Source organism: Erpetoichthys calabaricus (assembly GCF_900747795.2).
Source record: "Erpetoichthys calabaricus chromosome 1 unlocalized genomic scaffold, fErpCal1.3 SUPER_1_unloc_25, whole genome shotgun sequence".
NCBI classification, from domain to species: Eukaryota; Metazoa; Chordata; class Cladistia; order Polypteriformes; family Polypteridae; genus Erpetoichthys; species Erpetoichthys calabaricus.
Genome location: NW_026261591.1, coordinates 2,119,094 through 2,135,342, shown reverse-complemented (window position 1 = coordinate 2,135,342; position 16,249 = coordinate 2,119,094). Strand labels below are relative to the sequence as shown.

Below are 16,249 nucleotides of genomic sequence, written 5' to 3'. Positions count from 1 at the left end.
ACACATGTGGTGTAACGTGTACTCAGTAACAAGAGCCTGTTAAAGTTTATTACGTTAAACCTGACTCCGTTTTTCTCCTTTTGTAATTGCAATATTATTACCTTCAGATATAACATCCTCAGCATTAAGGAGGGGGGGCCACTCCCAGAAGAAAAAGCCTTTTCCCTGATTTAACACTCCCAAATTTTACATTTCCACACATTAAACATATTTCTGTAGATAAAAACAAGTGGACCACAGGATGCTGAGAGCGATGTGAACGGTGTGGATGCAAAACAGTCGTTATGAGAACAATGGAAATACTTTCTAAAATGTTATTATTTCATTATGTTTTTTTGCTAATTGTACTTCTCTAAAAATCAGATTGTTGTCACATATAAATGAAAATGGAAATGGAGCTGCAGTGTGAATGGGGTCTTATTGGTTTCAAGTGCAAGGTTGTATGCATGGAAGTGTTCATGAAAAGGAAATAAAATCAGAAAAAAAAAAATAATAATAATTAATCATAACTAATGGAGCAAATTCAAATTGGACACTTCAAACTGGATAACTATCAATGCTAATGATAACTGTATTGAACCCTGGATACACCAAACCCAGACCTTTACTAACAGAGTCCTAAGAAATTCTTGACAATTGGTGGCTCACTGAAAAATAATAAATTACATTAAGAAAGGAAACACAAAAAGAATTTACTAAAATCATCAAGGATTTAGATGGGATTGAATTATGGTGAAGTTCTGTGAGAACACAATAAAAGCAGATGACTGAGGAGCTTCTGATGAGGTTATTGATCTGAATTTCTACTTACTGTAGTTTGAACAAAGCTTGGCGCTCATCACTGCTTTTTAATGAGAAGGATGCGCACACTTGTTTTCTCATAAGCAAAGGATTAAGGAAAAAATGGACAGTGAGGGTAAAGAGCCACTGTGGCCACCACTCTGTGCACATCCCTAATCTGAAGAAAGGCACACACGTCAATATTGTAATTGTATTTGTTAATTTTTGATAATAAGGAGCATCAGATGGTAAAGTGGCACCTTTCACAGATGAAGACTCATGAAGACAGCATTCCTTTTAATTTTTATTGCTTTAATAACAAGACCACACTTGCTGGTTTCAGACTTTGTTGGAAAACAAAAAGAGCAGCCAGGGAGCTGACAGACAAGCCGAGTCCTGCTGCAGTCTCAGGTTTGGCCTCAGAACTGACAACGCCTGCTGAAGTCGAGAGGCCGCAGCGGTATATTGAATAAAGTCACATTGTCTGTTCACAGGCCATCAGGGACATAAACAGGTAAGGAGAATAAAACTAATAAACTGCTCAGAGTAACTTGTGATATTCTAGTCAAGAAGGACACTGGAGGGGCTGCAGGTGACTTTCAGAATCTCGTATTTGACTGTTGGTGACAAAGACGTTAAATTATACTGAGCTGGCAGAGCAGGACGAAGTTGTCTGGCCTGGAGGTCTTAAACAACATCGCAGTTTCACATCTATGTGTGTGCTTTGCAAATAGTAAAAATAAAAATAAAAGTTATTATAGAGGTAAAATGGGAGAATCCTTGCTCTGTTTGTTTAGTTCTGTTTATTGTGTTTATAAGTGTATTATCACACGTACACAGCAGAGTGAAATTCTCATTTTTATGTTTCATCGCTGCTCTCGGCTGCCATGGCTGCTGTTTCTTTTTTACTGTTTCTTGTCAGTCCTGGGGCGGCATGGTGGTGCAGTGTTAGCGCTGCTGCCTCACAATAAGGAGATCTGGGTTTTCTTCCCGGGTCCTCCCTGTGTGGAGTTTGCATGTTCTCCTTGTGTCTGCATGGGTTTCCTCTCACAGTCCAAAGACATGCAGGTTAGGTGCATTGGTGATTCTAACTTGTCCCGGGTGTGTGTGTGCGTGCCCTGCGGTGGGCTGGGATTGGCTCCAGCAGACCCCCGTGACCCTGTGTTCGGATTCAGTGGGTTGGAAAATGGATGGATGGATGGATGGATGAAACAAGATAAAACAAAAGTCAATTTATTGGCAGCAGTAAAAATGTGAAAATCCTGAGATAAAACTCAATCTGACTTGATGGAGATGTCAATAGCATGTTGGAGTCGTTAGAGATTTAGAATTCAATTTTCTATCACACATTGGCCTTCAGAATTAATGCACTGCTATCGGGACTGACAATCCATCCATCTATTATCCAACCCGCTACATCCTAACTACAGGCTCATGGGGGTCTGCTGGAGCCAATTCCCCACACAGAGCGCAAGGCAGGGAACCAATCCCAGGCAGGGTGCCAACCCAATGCATTCTGTGCTACTAGTTTTTAAGATTTCATTTTATTTTTGTTTATGTGACTTTTTCAGGCCTTTTTCTTGGTTATTGGGGTTTTGGCATGTGTACTTTTGAATACACTTCTGCTCTTTTAACTATTTATTTTAAACATATTTAAAGATTCACCATTAAAAGTATTCACCTCTTGGCAGTTTTCACGTTTTCTTGTGACATAATACTGGATGGAGTAGAACAGTGGCGCAGTGGGTAGCACTGCTGACTCACAGTTAGGAGACCTGGGTTCGCTTCCCAGGTCCTCCCTGTGTGGAGTTTGCATGTTCTCCCCGTGTCTGCGTGGATTTCCTCCAAAAGTCCAAAGACATGCAGGTTAGGTGCATTGGCGATTCTAAATTGTCCCTAGTGTGTGCATGATGTGTGTGCCCTGCGGTGGGCTGGCGCCCTGCCCGGGGTTTGTTTCCTGCGTTGTGCCCTGTGTTGGCTTGGATTGGCTCCAGCAGAACCCCGTGACCCTGTAGTTAGGATATAGCGGGTTGGATAATGGATGGATCGACAATACTGGATCTCAGAGGACTGAATTTGTCTTTTTTGGCACCAGTCAAATGTCGAAGTGAAAACAGGTCTCTGTAAAGTGGTCTAAATTACTTACAAATATAAAACACCAAGTAACAGAGGAGTAGTCACCCCTTCAAGTCAGTGTTTAGTAGATGGCAGCCATGACAGCCTGGAGTCTGTGCTCAGGTCTCTCTTTCTCTCCTTCATCTCTGCTGTTTGTCCCCATTAATTCTTTCTTGTCAAACTGTTTAACCTCGGACAGGTGTCATGTTGATCGTGATTGGTGAGCCATTTTCAAGTCCATATACAACTTCTCCATTGGACCGAGGTCTGAACTCTGCCCCTCAATTCACATTGTTGTTTTCTCCTAGAGCTTTGGCTTTATGCTTGGCCTCATTGTCTTCTCCCAAGGTGTGAGATTCTTGCAGATATTTGCTGCATTTATTTTCCCCTCTCAAGCCTTCTACGTCCTGCTGCAGATTAGCAGCCTCACAACTTGATGCCACTTTCCTGCTTCAAGGTGTTGAAGTTGTGTTTTCAGTAATGTGTACTGTCCTCACAGGTGGCGCAGTGGTAGTGCTGCTGCTTTGCAGTAAGGAGACTGTGGAAGGTTGTGGGTTCGCTTCCTGGTTCCTCCCTGTGTGGATAGCGCTTTGAGTATTGAGAAAAGCGCTATATAAATGTAATGAATTATTATTATTATTTGTACATGGAGCTTAGTCTGATGGACGAAAGGCTCAAGTCGTGGTCTCTACAGTCTCTCCAATGTCTTTCACTGTAGTTAGTGACAACGCTCTATCACAGTTAGCAATTATTATCATGTTTCCCTTTTGGCCAATTGTTATGTTTATGGGTGTTGTCATTTTGTATTAAGAATTATGGATGTCTCCTTGTTGTTTCTTGGTAATGGCTCCTAAGAACTTAAGTGTGCTTCTTTGTGGTTTAGTACACCTGGCGTTTTGCTTTATTGCTATCAAGTTTTTCACGATTTAGGTTAGTGTTGGCATTCAGTGATTTATTTTGGCCTCCTTGTAACAATCTTTTGGCCCATCACGTTATCTGTGTCTCTTCTCACAGTCCATGTTAACCTTAAACTGTCACTTTCACTCTTTGGCTCAGCAGGGTTGATGTACTCTCACATCGTCATATATGTGTTCAGCCATATTGAGGATTATTTTGTTTATTGTTACTATCACAGGACAACCTCTCCTGATGTCACTATTGTGACTTTTTAAAGACTGATGTTGTACACTTCCAGGTTGCCGACAATCGTAGATAAACTTACAAACCAATGTTTGCTTTTGTGTCTGGTTCTCTAGTTATTACCTTTCTGGCTACTTCTTTCTAAACACAACAACTATTCAGTGTTTAAGAGCTGCTGTATTTAGTGTTTAACTTCTGCTGCTTGACATCTTTGATCTCTTTTCTTTATTGACTTTTTGGCCTGCCTTTTGGCTGATGTTTCGTTTCCGGGCTCTTGCATTTGTTGCCCTTGTGGCAGACCATTTTACCAGTCCTACCAGAAGAGTGGGCAGCAGGGGGTTAGCAGCAGGAAGCAAGCAAAACCAAAATGTTAGCAGTTTAGGGGCAAAGAAAAATCCCTTCTACTGAGAAGTTAAATGGACTGAACATGACAATAACTACTGTATTTCTGTTTCTTTAATATGTCTTCAATCCACTGAGGATAGCTGAGTGTGCAGGGTGCTGCCATTTTATACCTGAAGACACATTTACGTCCTCTGCCGCGTCCCAACTGTTTATGTGTCAGCAGGGAGTCTCAGTATTCAAAACAATCAGGCGACCTCCATGAACAGCAAAATGGCACACAAAGAAGATGTGAAATAATTTAAATAATTCTAAAAACATAAACTGACTTGGTCATTGAATCAAAAATATCTTAGGTATTTTACCAAATGAAATTGTGTTATTATGTTGCTGATATCAGCTGACATAATTTTGTGTCAGATTTTACATCACAAACACTGCCATTTTGTATGATTCTGGTTATTTTGACAGCCATATTGGCTATTGTTATGATGTTATTGCTACCATGTGACATCATTTAATGGCCTTCTTTAAGATGGAGGCCCAATATGTCCTCTGTCCTAGGTTAGGGATAAATTGCTAGGTGCTTCCTGTTTGATTTGGCAAAGACTTTGCGATGGAAACAGACTTCTCTTTTGTTAGGTCTTCTTTGATCAGCTGCGTTTTGGCACGTGTTTCAAATTTTTGACTGAGAATCTTGGATTTCGTTTTGATCTCTGAAAGCAGATCATTGGCCTTCCATGGATTGGTGCAGAGGTCACTTGTAGCTCGTCCTCTTGTTGCCTGTTCATGTTGGTGATTCACTGGAGGACAGATTGGCCTTTATTGAGTCAAAGTCAGCAGAGAATCAAATTGTAACAAATCTACATAAGTAAAAGTGTGGTATTTTATTTTTATTTCTCTGCACCACTTGCTGAATAACGTGCACCCTGACAGTTTCTATCGCCTACACTGCAAGATCTTTCTTGGCATGTCAGGGCCACCAGAGAACATCCTATGATTGGGTAGCATGTTAAAAAATGGATATTGTTTTACAGTCAAAAAAGGGAAGATGAGAGGCGGAAGGCTTACAACTCAACTGGCATCTTGAATTAATCCTGAGGGCAGATTGTCAGATACCATAGGCGGGGGGCTAACTGGAGCAGTTATACTGGTGGGCCTTGAGGGACTGTGTATCTGTGGGAAAAATCTAACTTACCTGCATTGACATTGTTTATTTAATTCATTTGTGTTTAATTTGTTTTGCATATATTTGTTTGTTTTGCATATTTTGATCTTCTGTATTTTCAGGGACTGGATTTCTGATGTAATAAAGAGGAGGTTGAGGTTCCTGGTATGTGTTACGTGTTCATGTGCTTTTATGTATTGTGATTCATGTGTGGGGTTTTGTAAAGTATGTGCTGTGTATTGTGATACACAATTTTTTAAAACTCCTCTATGGTATTCCATGATTTAGCTGAGTAAGCCCTACTTGAGTAAACATGTTTTCCAATTAACGGTGAGTGAGCTACATGAACACCGCGTGTTTCTTGTTAACTCAAGGCGGGCCTCAGCAATCCACGATTATGTGAGCACTCATGAGGTTTAAGCAGCCCCAAGAATCGATCGTTGATAACATCGATGAGAGGTCAGAGGAGCTCAACAGCAGCTTTAAGCCGACTTTAAGTGTGATGCAATGTATGCACTGTATGTGTGGTGTATTGTGGGACAGCTGTGAAAAGTTGAAAAGTTTATTTAATTGTCATTAAACAGAAGTATAGGTAACAGAGACGGTAGTTGTCTTTTTAGTTGTTGATCAAGAAATAATAGCTGATTGATAATAACACAAAATGGAAATGTGAAAGAGGCCAGAAGGCATCCAGCTCAGTGTTTAAGTACATTACAGTTCTGAATTTGTGCTCTGCATAACTAAATATAAATGTTATTATTCACATAACAAATGTAAACCTGTTATTTTAGGAATGTTATACTTGAAACACTTTAAACAAGTAAGTATTCAATAGCAACATGAACATCTTTTGGCAGCAATTATAAATTATATACAAGAATATGCAGCAGAAATCCTAGAATATGTTCTTACATGCAAACATACAGTATTTTGTGCATTTCAACAATCAAAGAAAGCTGCAGTTTCGGTGTGATGTCAATGACAAATTTATTTATATAACACATTTAAAACAACATAGGAATGCTGTCGCCAGAGTGCTTTACAATATTCTTCTATAATACGCTACTGTGGCTGTTCGTTTGTCTGTCCAGGATTTTAAATCACCTGTCACTCGCAAACCGTTTGAACAATTGATCTGAAATTTGGTACACATGTACTACGTGACCTCTACTATCCGCTTTCGGGGTGATGATTATATTACTCTTTTTATTTTATTTTCTTTTATTGTAGAATCAACTCTCGGCAGCATGCAGCAGGGCGGCCATGTGGCACATGCATACGGGCGCCGTTCTCATTCCCTACCTCCTTCGCTAATCATTCTTGAGGCAGATTGAAGACTTAAGTGCCAGATTAAGTGAATGATTAAAAAAAAACATACTAAGTAATTGCAACACAAAAACTAACTTAATCAGTTTTAATGCGAAAAGATGATGACAAAAGAAGAGAAGCAGCAGGCCATTAGGGTGGAGAAAAGAAAAGCACATCAACCTCTGAGCAAACGAATGATAAATGTATAGAGAAAGAGCTCGAGTCAAGTGTATTCACTGCAGTGCGCCGTTACTGGTAACAGAGTAAAAGAAAAACATACAATTAACATGAATAACATAAATAGAAATAAAATAAATGAACATAAATAAATAGAAGTAAGATTATATAATCACAATGAGGAAACCATCACTATTATTGAAGGTCACGGAAAGCAAGTGAATAGAAATGAGTGTTTAGTCTTGTTTTAAACAGTTCAATTGTAGACAACTCCTTTATATGATGAGGTTTAGAGATCCACATGTCGAGGAGCAGCAGCTGCACAAGTCCTGTCTGTCCCCCTTGGTTTTACACTTGGTACGAGGGACAACCAGAGACAGCTGACCAGAAGATCTAAGCACTCTAGATGGCTGATGTAAAGCACACAGTTCAGATAAATAGGCAGGAGCAAGCCCATGTAAAGATTTAAAAACTAGCAACAAGATTTTAAAATCAATTTGAAAACTGACAGGCAGCCAGTGTAAAGAAGCTAAAATAGGAGAGACAGAGTCATACTTTCTTGCCCCAACCAGAAAGCAAGCAGCAGCATTCTGGACCAACTGTAACCTGCATATCAGAAATGTATTAATCACAGAATACAGCGAGTTGCAGTAATCGAGGTGAGAAAAGATAAAAGCATGAGTAGCTATCTCAAAATCTCTAGAAAATATAAAAGGCTTTATCTTACCTAATAGACGAAGTTGGAAAAAGCAACTCTTGACTACAGAATTTACTTGTTTCTCAAAAGAGAGGTTACTATCAAAGATAACACCAAGATTGCGGACTTGAGGTTTGCAAAAGACAGAGAAAGAGCCGAGAAGTCCAAGACCAATTTGGGCTTTAGCTGATGGACTCACTATAAGCACCTCCATTTTATTTTGATTCAGATCAAGAAAATTATTAGGCATCCAGGATCTTAATTCAGACAGACAGTTGTGGAGTTGATTAATTGCAGAGTTGCAGACGGGAATATAAACCTGAGTATCATCAGCATAGCAGTGAAAAGAAATGTTAAATTTCCTAAAAATAGCTCCAGTAGGGTGAAGGTATATAGAGAATAAGATAGGACCCAAAATGGATCCCTGAGGAACACCATATTTAAGAGGAGCAGTAGATGAAAAAGAGGAATTTAAAGTCACTGAAAAGTGTCTACCAGTTAAATATGACCTTAACTAGTTAAGAGCAGCCCCTTTAAGACCAACAAGATGTTCAAGCCGCATCAACAATATCTCATGGTCAATAGTGTCAAAGGCAGCGGACAGGTCAAGGAGGAGAAGGACTGCAGCATCACCTTAGAGAGATGTCATTGAATACCTTCAGGACGGCCGTCTCAACACCATGATAACGCCTAAAGCCAGATTGGTAGATCTCAAATAAATTATTGGAGTTTAGGTGATCGACCAATTGATTATAAATAATTCTTTCTAATATTTTAGCCAGAAATGGCAATTGGGAAATTGGGCTAAAATTGGCTAAAACTCCAGGATCTAATTCTGCCTTTTTTACACATGGACATACCGCAGCATGTTTAAAAAATGAGGGCACAACCCCCTCACTAAGAGAACCATTGATAATGGCCAGTAAAGATGGACCTAAAACATCAAAGACTTCCACTAAGAGACGTGGTGGTACAATATCCAGAGGACTGAGAGCTGTTTTAAGGGTATCAATAGTTCTTTTTAGCTGTGAAAGTGAGACTAGATCAAAGGATTCTAAGACAATGTCATGATTAACAGTAGGAAGTTCATAGCCAGTTTGAACAATGCCACGGCGGATTTTATCAATTTTACTGACAAAGAATGAAAGAAACTGCTCACATGAAAGAACAGTGCTATTTAATCCCATCACAGAATGAGGGTGAATGGCCACATTAATTGAATTAAATAAGACCCTAGGATTCTTAGAATGACGGGATACTAAATCAGAGAAGAAATGTTTAGCTTTCTTAACTGTAACCTGGAAGTTGAATAGAGAAGTCCTAAAAATCAGTTTAGAAACAATCAGTCCATCTTTGTTCCAACGCCATTCCGCAGTTCGACAGGCGTGGCGCAGTGATCGCATGGTTTCATTTAGCCAAGGAGCAGGTCTTCCCTTGTTATCTTGAGCGGAGCAATCGAGTCTAAAACCGTTTTACAAGAAGAATTAAATTCTAAGACAGAATCATCGATACCATCATATTGGACGTGCACATCAAGACTAGAGAATATGGTTTTAAAATCGGATATAATAGAAGAATTTAAAAAGTGAGAGCACCGTGGAGCACAATTAGTAGTCGGGACATCAACAGTAATATTCAAATCCATCGTTATAGAAAAGTGATCAGTAAAAGAAACATCACATAAATCAATATTATTCACTGAAATATCACGTGTAAGAATGAGATCAAGTGTGTGACCGAGAGAGTGAGTTGGCGTTTTAATATGCTGTATAAAATCAAATGAGTTCAAAAGTGATAAAAAGTCATTAACCAAAGGTTTCGATTGACAACAAACGTGAATGTTAAAATCACCAACAATAAATACTTTGTCATGGGAGAGGGTGATATCAGCCAGGAGATCAGAGAATTCAGAAATGAAGATATCATTAATTACAGGAGGTCTATAAACCATGGCATACAACAAAGAAGGGGTGCTGCTCACTTTGAAAAGTAGCAGATCGAAGCTACTAAATGGACCCCTTATAAGGCTCCGACACAAGAACATACTTTTATAAACAGTGGCAATGCCCCCACCACGACAAGTCAGCCGAGGAGAGTTTAAAAATGAATAACCTGGTGGTACCAAATCAGTAAAACATGAAGAGTCACCATTTACAATCCAGGTCTCAGTGATGAAAAAGAAATCCAGATTATTTGAGATAATAATGTCTTGCAGAATAAAAGTTTTATTAGTCACTGATCTCACGTTCAAGAGAGCAGTCTTGATAGAAGTAGAAGAGCTCCCTGCGGGATGAGCACGGGTGAGAGGAAGAGTGATGCCGCCTTGAAATGGAGAAATGAAATCTGGTGTCCAGCGCCCATGAACCAGTGATGGAGTCCTGTGCAGGAGAAGATGGGTCATAAATGACTCACAAGCATCAGGAATCCAAGCTCTGAGACTTAAGTCGGCGTTGTTTAATAGCAATACCGGCTCTTCTTCAACGGCAGCGGTGGGTACGTTTGCGTCTCCGAGGGGCATTCAACTCACTAATACAGGTGAACACCGGTGTCCAGGTGAAGAAGTCAGGAGATGAATAAAACAAAGGAGGAGGTTCACATAATATCCCATCAGGAGATGAAAATTGAGAGGAAAGCAAGCAAAAAAAATATGTTAAGTAAAGAATCACAATCGAAGGACAGTAGCCGTTGGGATAAACTAAAACATTAAAACAAAGTTAAAACATAGATTAGAGAGACGAGCAGACGGCCAGCCACACCAGTCGGCGCCACCTGTGAGGTGCCTCAGTGCCACTTCTGCTGGAGGAGTTTACCGTCGTCAGAAGGCCAGAATGGATGATATGACTGGCCATTGACGTCAGTGTCACTTTAAAGGACAGACCTGTGCACTGATGCTATGAATGATTTGTATTTTACATCATCGGCCTCTAGCTCGGTGGTGCCGTTAGTCACACACGAGTGCAGGCCATTGCATTTACGACATTTGGGAAGCTTAAATAACTTGATCTACTGTCATGGGAATGACTTTGGATAAATGCACTTTATAGTGATTCACTTACCAAAAAAAACCAAAAGAAAGTCAAATGGATGGTAAGGTTTAGCACAGCGGTCACGGCATTGGCTGCAATGAGTTGTCTTTGCAATTCTGCCTCCATATCAAAATGCATAGAAAGTTGCTGTTTTGCAAATCTATAGTCATTAGCAAAGTCCAAGAGGTCTGTTGTTGTCCTTTTTCTTTTTGCTGTCTGAGCTCCTCATTCAAGGAATAGACACATCATAGATGATCCTAACAAGGGCTTTGAAAGCAACCTGACTTTTTGTGCATTTTACAAACAACTTTGTGAAAATAAGCACAATGAGAGCCAGATCAGACTTGACAACTGTTATAACGAGTGTTTTAATTTTACTGACAAATCCTCAATTGTAGAACATTTTGTATTTTTAATATTTTACTACTGGACTACTATAAAAATAATAAAGAGTTCAAATGTATTTAACTGTTGAGGTATATGCAATTGAATGTGTGATTCTTTATTATTTTACAATGTAAGTACAAATACTCTCATAACATGTATCAAAGATGACAAAGGGCTTTTCTTTTTCTAATCCTTTGTGCTGAAGGTTTAAAATGCAGCGACAGGAGCCCACCAGGGTTGGTCCTTGACGGTCTTTAAGTGTACCATTTCACATCTCTGAACTACTCTGACTTAGAATTGCTACCTTTGCTACCTGCGACTGATTGCATTTTCCTCAAGAACATTGAGTAAAAGTGAAACAAAACATCCTCAGATTGAAAAAGTGGCTGTAATCATCATTTCTTGAATAAAAAAAATTCAAACAACATACTTTGGTAACAGACCACCGACCACTCATGTCTATCTTTCGCTCACATACTGGTGTGCCATCTATGGCGCCAAAGAGACATCAGAGCTGGGCACTGCTGCTTGGGGCTCACAATTCATCCATCCATCCATCCATTGTCTCCCACTTATCCGAGGTCAGATCGCGGGGGCAGCAGCTTGAGCAGAGATGCCCAGACTTCCCTCTCCCCGGCCACTTCTTCTAGCTCTTCCGGGAGAATCCCAAGGCGTTCCCAGGCCAGTCGAGAGACATAGTCCCTCCAACGTGTCCTGGGTCTTCCCTGGGGCCTCCTCCCGGTTGGACGTGCCCGGAACACCTCACCAGGGAGGCGTCCAGGAGGCATCCTGATCAGATGCCCGAGCCACCTCATCTGACTCCTCTCGATGCGGAGGAGCAGTGGCTCTAATCTGAGCCCCTCCCGGATGACTGAGCTTCTCACCCTGTCTTTAAGGGAAAGCCCAGACACCCTGCGGAGGAAACTCATTTCAAGCGCTTGTATTCGCGATCTCGTTCTTTCGGTCACTACCCATAGTTCATGACCATAAGTGAGGGTAGGAACATAGATCGACTGGTAAATTGAGAGCTTCGCCTTGCGGCTCAGCTCCTTGTTCACTACGACAGACCAATGCAGCGCCCGCATTACTGCGGATGCCGCACCGATCTGCCTGTCGATCTCACGCTCCATTCTTCCCTCACTCGTGAACAAGATCCCGAGATACTTGAACTCCTCCACTTGGGGCAGGATCTCGCTACCAACCCTGAGAGGGCACTCCACCCTTTTCCGGCTGAGGACCATGATCTCGGATTTGGAGGTACTGATTCTCATCCCAGCCGCTTCACACTCGGCTGCGAACCGATCCAGAGAGAGCTGAAGATCACGGCCTGATGAAGCAAACAGGACAACATCATCTGCAAAAAGCAGTGACCCAATCCTGAGCCCACCAAACTGGACCCCCTCAACGCCCTGGCTGCGCCTAGAAATTCTGTCCATAAAAGTTATGAACAGAATCGGTGACAAAGGGCAGCCCTGGTGGAGTCCAACTCTCACTGGAAACGGGTTCGACTTACTGCCGGCAATGCGGACCAAGCTCTGGCACCGATCGTACAGGGACCGAACAGCCCTTATCAAGGGGGCCGGTACCCCATACTCTCGGAGTAACCCCCACAGGATTCCCCGAGGGACACGGTCGAATGCCTTTTCCAAGTCCACAAAAACACATGTAGACTGGTTGGGCAAACTCCCATGCACCCTCCAGGACCCTGCTAAGGGTATAGAGCTGGTCCACTGTTCCGCGACCAGGATGAAAACCACACTGTTCCTCCTGAATCCGAGGCTCGACTATCCGACGGACCCTCCTCTCCAGGACCCCTGAATAGACTTTTCCAGGGAGTCTGAGGAGTGTGATCCCTCTGTAGTTGGAACACACCCTCCGGTCCCCCTTCTTAAAGAGGGGGACCACCACCCCAGTCTGCCAATCCAGAGGCACTGTCCCTGATGTCCATGCGATGTTGCAGAGGCGTGTCAACGAAGACAGTCCTACAACATCCAGAGCCTTGAGGAACTCCGGGCGTATCTCATCCACCCCCGGGGCCCTGCCACCAAGGAGTTTTTTGACCACCTCGGTGACCTTCCCCCTTCCCATGGGCTCACCACCTATGGGAGGGGCCAAGGAGGTCGGGTGCAGTGTGAGTTGGGTGGTGGCCGAAGGCGGGGACCTTGGTGGTCCGATCCTCGGCTACAGAAGCTGGCTCTTGGGACGTGGAATGTCACCTCTCTGAAGGGGAAGGAGCCTGAGCTAGTGCGCGAAGTTGAGAGGTTCCGGCTAGATATAGTCGGACTCACCTCGACGCACAGCTTGGACTCTGGAACCAATCTCCTTGAGAGGGGCTGGACTCTCTACCACTCTGGAGTTGCCCCCGGCGAGAGGCGCCGAGCGGGTGTGGATATACTTATTGCCTCCCGACTTGGAGCCTGTACATTGGGGTTTACCCCGGTGGACGAGAGGGTAGCCTCCCTTCGCCTTCGGGTGGGGGGACGGGTTCTAACTGTTGTTTGTGCCTATGTACCGAACAGAAGTTTGGAGTACCCACCCTTTTTGGAGTCCCTGGAGGGGGTGCTAGAGGACATACCTTCTGGGGACTCCCTCGTTCTGCTGGGAGACTTCAATGCTCACGTGGGCAATGACAGTGAGACCTGGAAGGGCGTGATTGGGAGGAATGGCCCCCCCGATCTGAACCCGAGCAGTGTTTTGTTATTGGACTTCTGTGCTCGTCACGGATTGTCCATAATGAACACCATGTTCAAGCATAGGGGTGTTCATATGTGCACTTGGCACCAGGACACCCTAGGCCTCAGTTCGATGATCGACTTTGTGGTCGTGTCGTCGGACTTGCGGCCACATGTCTTGGACACTCGGGTGAAGAGAGGGGCGGAGCTGTCAACTGATCACCACCTGGTGGTGAGTTGGCTTCGATGGTGGGGGAGGATGCCGGTCAGGCGTGGTAGGCCCAAACGTGTTGTGAGGGTCTGCTGGGAACGTCTGGCAGAGCCCCCTGTCAGAAGTAGCTTCAACTCCCACCTCCGGCAGAACTTCGACCATGTCCCGAGGGAGGTGGGGGACATTGAGTCCGAATGGGCCATGTTCTGTGCCTCTATTGTTGAGGCGGCTGACCGGAGCTGTGGCCGTAAGGTGGTCGGTGCCTGTCGTGGCGGCAATCCCCGAACCCGTTGGTGGACACCGGCGGTGAAGGATGCCGTCAAGCTGAAGAAGGAGTCCTACAGGACCCTTTTGTCCTGTGGGACCCTGGAGGCAGCTGATAGGTACCGGCAGGCCAAGCGGAATGCGGCTTTGGTGGTTGCTGAGGCAAAAACTCGGGCGTGGGAGGAGTTTGGGGAGGCCATGGAGAACGACTTTCGGACGGCTTTGAGGAGATTCTGGTCCACCATCCGACGTCTCAGGAAGGGGAAGCAGTGCAGTGTCAACACTGTATATGGTGGGGATGGTGCGCTGCTGACCTCGACTCGGGACGTTGTGGGTCGGTGGGGGGAGTACTTCGAAGACCTCCTCAATCCCATTAACATGCCTTCCAATGAGGAAGCAGAGCCTGGGGACTCAGAGGTGGGCTCCTCCATCTCTGGGACTGAGGTCACCGAGGGCTCACAATTATGAAATCAAACACAAGCATTCTGAGGCACATGGAAATAGAAAGATGTCAAGACTCCCCCTACATGAACAATCCATAAAAAAAGGGTTAAAAGATTTTCTACTTTCAGAAAAAATACACCTGTAACCCAATCAGGCAGGAAACCAAGGGCGATTCAACACTTTTAGAACTACTCGATTACATTGTCAGAAGTCAGGACCTTAGCACCCTTCATGCACTACCTGATGTTCAGGCTTACTTTTCCCAAGGTAATGAGCTATCAGTGACAGCAGGATGTCTCACGTGGGGCATACAAATAATTATACCACCATGACAGAGGAAATCCATTCTGGATGAGTTACACCTCGGATACTGTGGCATAGTCCAAATGAAATAGCTAGGCCAGAGTTACTTTTGGTGGCCTGGACTTGATTGTGATATTGAAGGAAAGGCAACTTCATGTTCATCATGCCAAGGCCTCAGAAACAGAAATATGTCAAGTCTAGCACCATTGCATCCACGGGAATGGCCTGCCAGTCCTTGACAACATGTTTGTTTAAACTTTGCAGGGCCTGTGGAGGGCATTAGGCTTCTGATCACAGTGGATGCACATTCTAAGTGGCCTGAGATCACTATCATGTCCACCATCACATCAGAAAAGATGATCCAAAACTTGATAGAAATGTTTGCACGTTTTGCACTGTCAGAGCATATTGTTATGGATAACGGGCCTTTTTTGTGTTCTAAGAAATGAAGGGATTCCTTAAAAATAATGGTATTAAACATCTCCTATCCAGCCCATATCTTCCTTCTACTAATGGCCAGGCAGAAAGAATGATGCAAACCCCTAAATATGCACTTAAAGCATCCAAACGTGAAGCGCTTTTCAAACAATGTTTTATACATTTCTTCTTAAATATCGTAACACAAACCATGCAGCAACAGGTATGTCACCAGCTGATCTGTTTATCCAAAGGCAGCATAGAGCATGTCTTGATTTATTGAGATCATCTACCACTCAGGTGCACGTTAATGATAAGCAGCAGGATAAAGTAAATCAACGGGCCAAGTGGGCTAAAGACCGTGAGTTTTCCGGTGGAACTGCTGTTCTTGCTTATAACTTGCCGGTAACCATTCTTCAAAAGACTGGACCTTTCTCTTATAAGGTATGCACATGTGACCGCCAGACATGGAAATGACATGTTGAACAGTTGCTACCCGCTATACCCGCTGAAACAGTAAGTAGCACAGAAACATCAGAATAACCAAGTCCTGGAGAGATGACATAAAGTCAGCCGGGATACCACCTGTCTCTCCAGCTTCAGCTCCTGCTGATGTCAAAGCTACCTGAGGCTGCATGATGGGATGAGCGCACATCAGATGTACGACGTAACCCCTTTAGAAGAATGAAGCCTTGTGACCGCTTTAACTAACTAATCCTATATATCAGAAAATAATAATAAGAGGAAGAGTAATCCCCTGTGCTAACAGGATGTAATGATAGTTTACCCTCTTAGCTT

General features: G+C 43.2%; 1 protein-coding gene across 2 annotated transcripts in view; it reads left to right on the top strand.

Moving 5' to 3' along the window:
- Nucleotides 1-1,098: 1,098 nt before the first annotated feature.
- LOC114642585 (NACHT, LRR and PYD domains-containing protein 3-like) overlaps nucleotides 1,099-16,249 on the top strand; it is a 1,142,003-nt gene continuing 1,126,852 nt past the window's right edge. The window contains exon 1 of one of the 2 annotated variants that reach the window (XM_051921799.1): nucleotides 1,099-1,191. The gene's annotated coding sequence lies outside the window, so the exon portion shown is untranslated. Of the gene's footprint in view, nucleotides 1,295-16,249 lie in introns of both variants that reach the window. The other variant, XM_051921798.1, reaches the window with a different exon arrangement.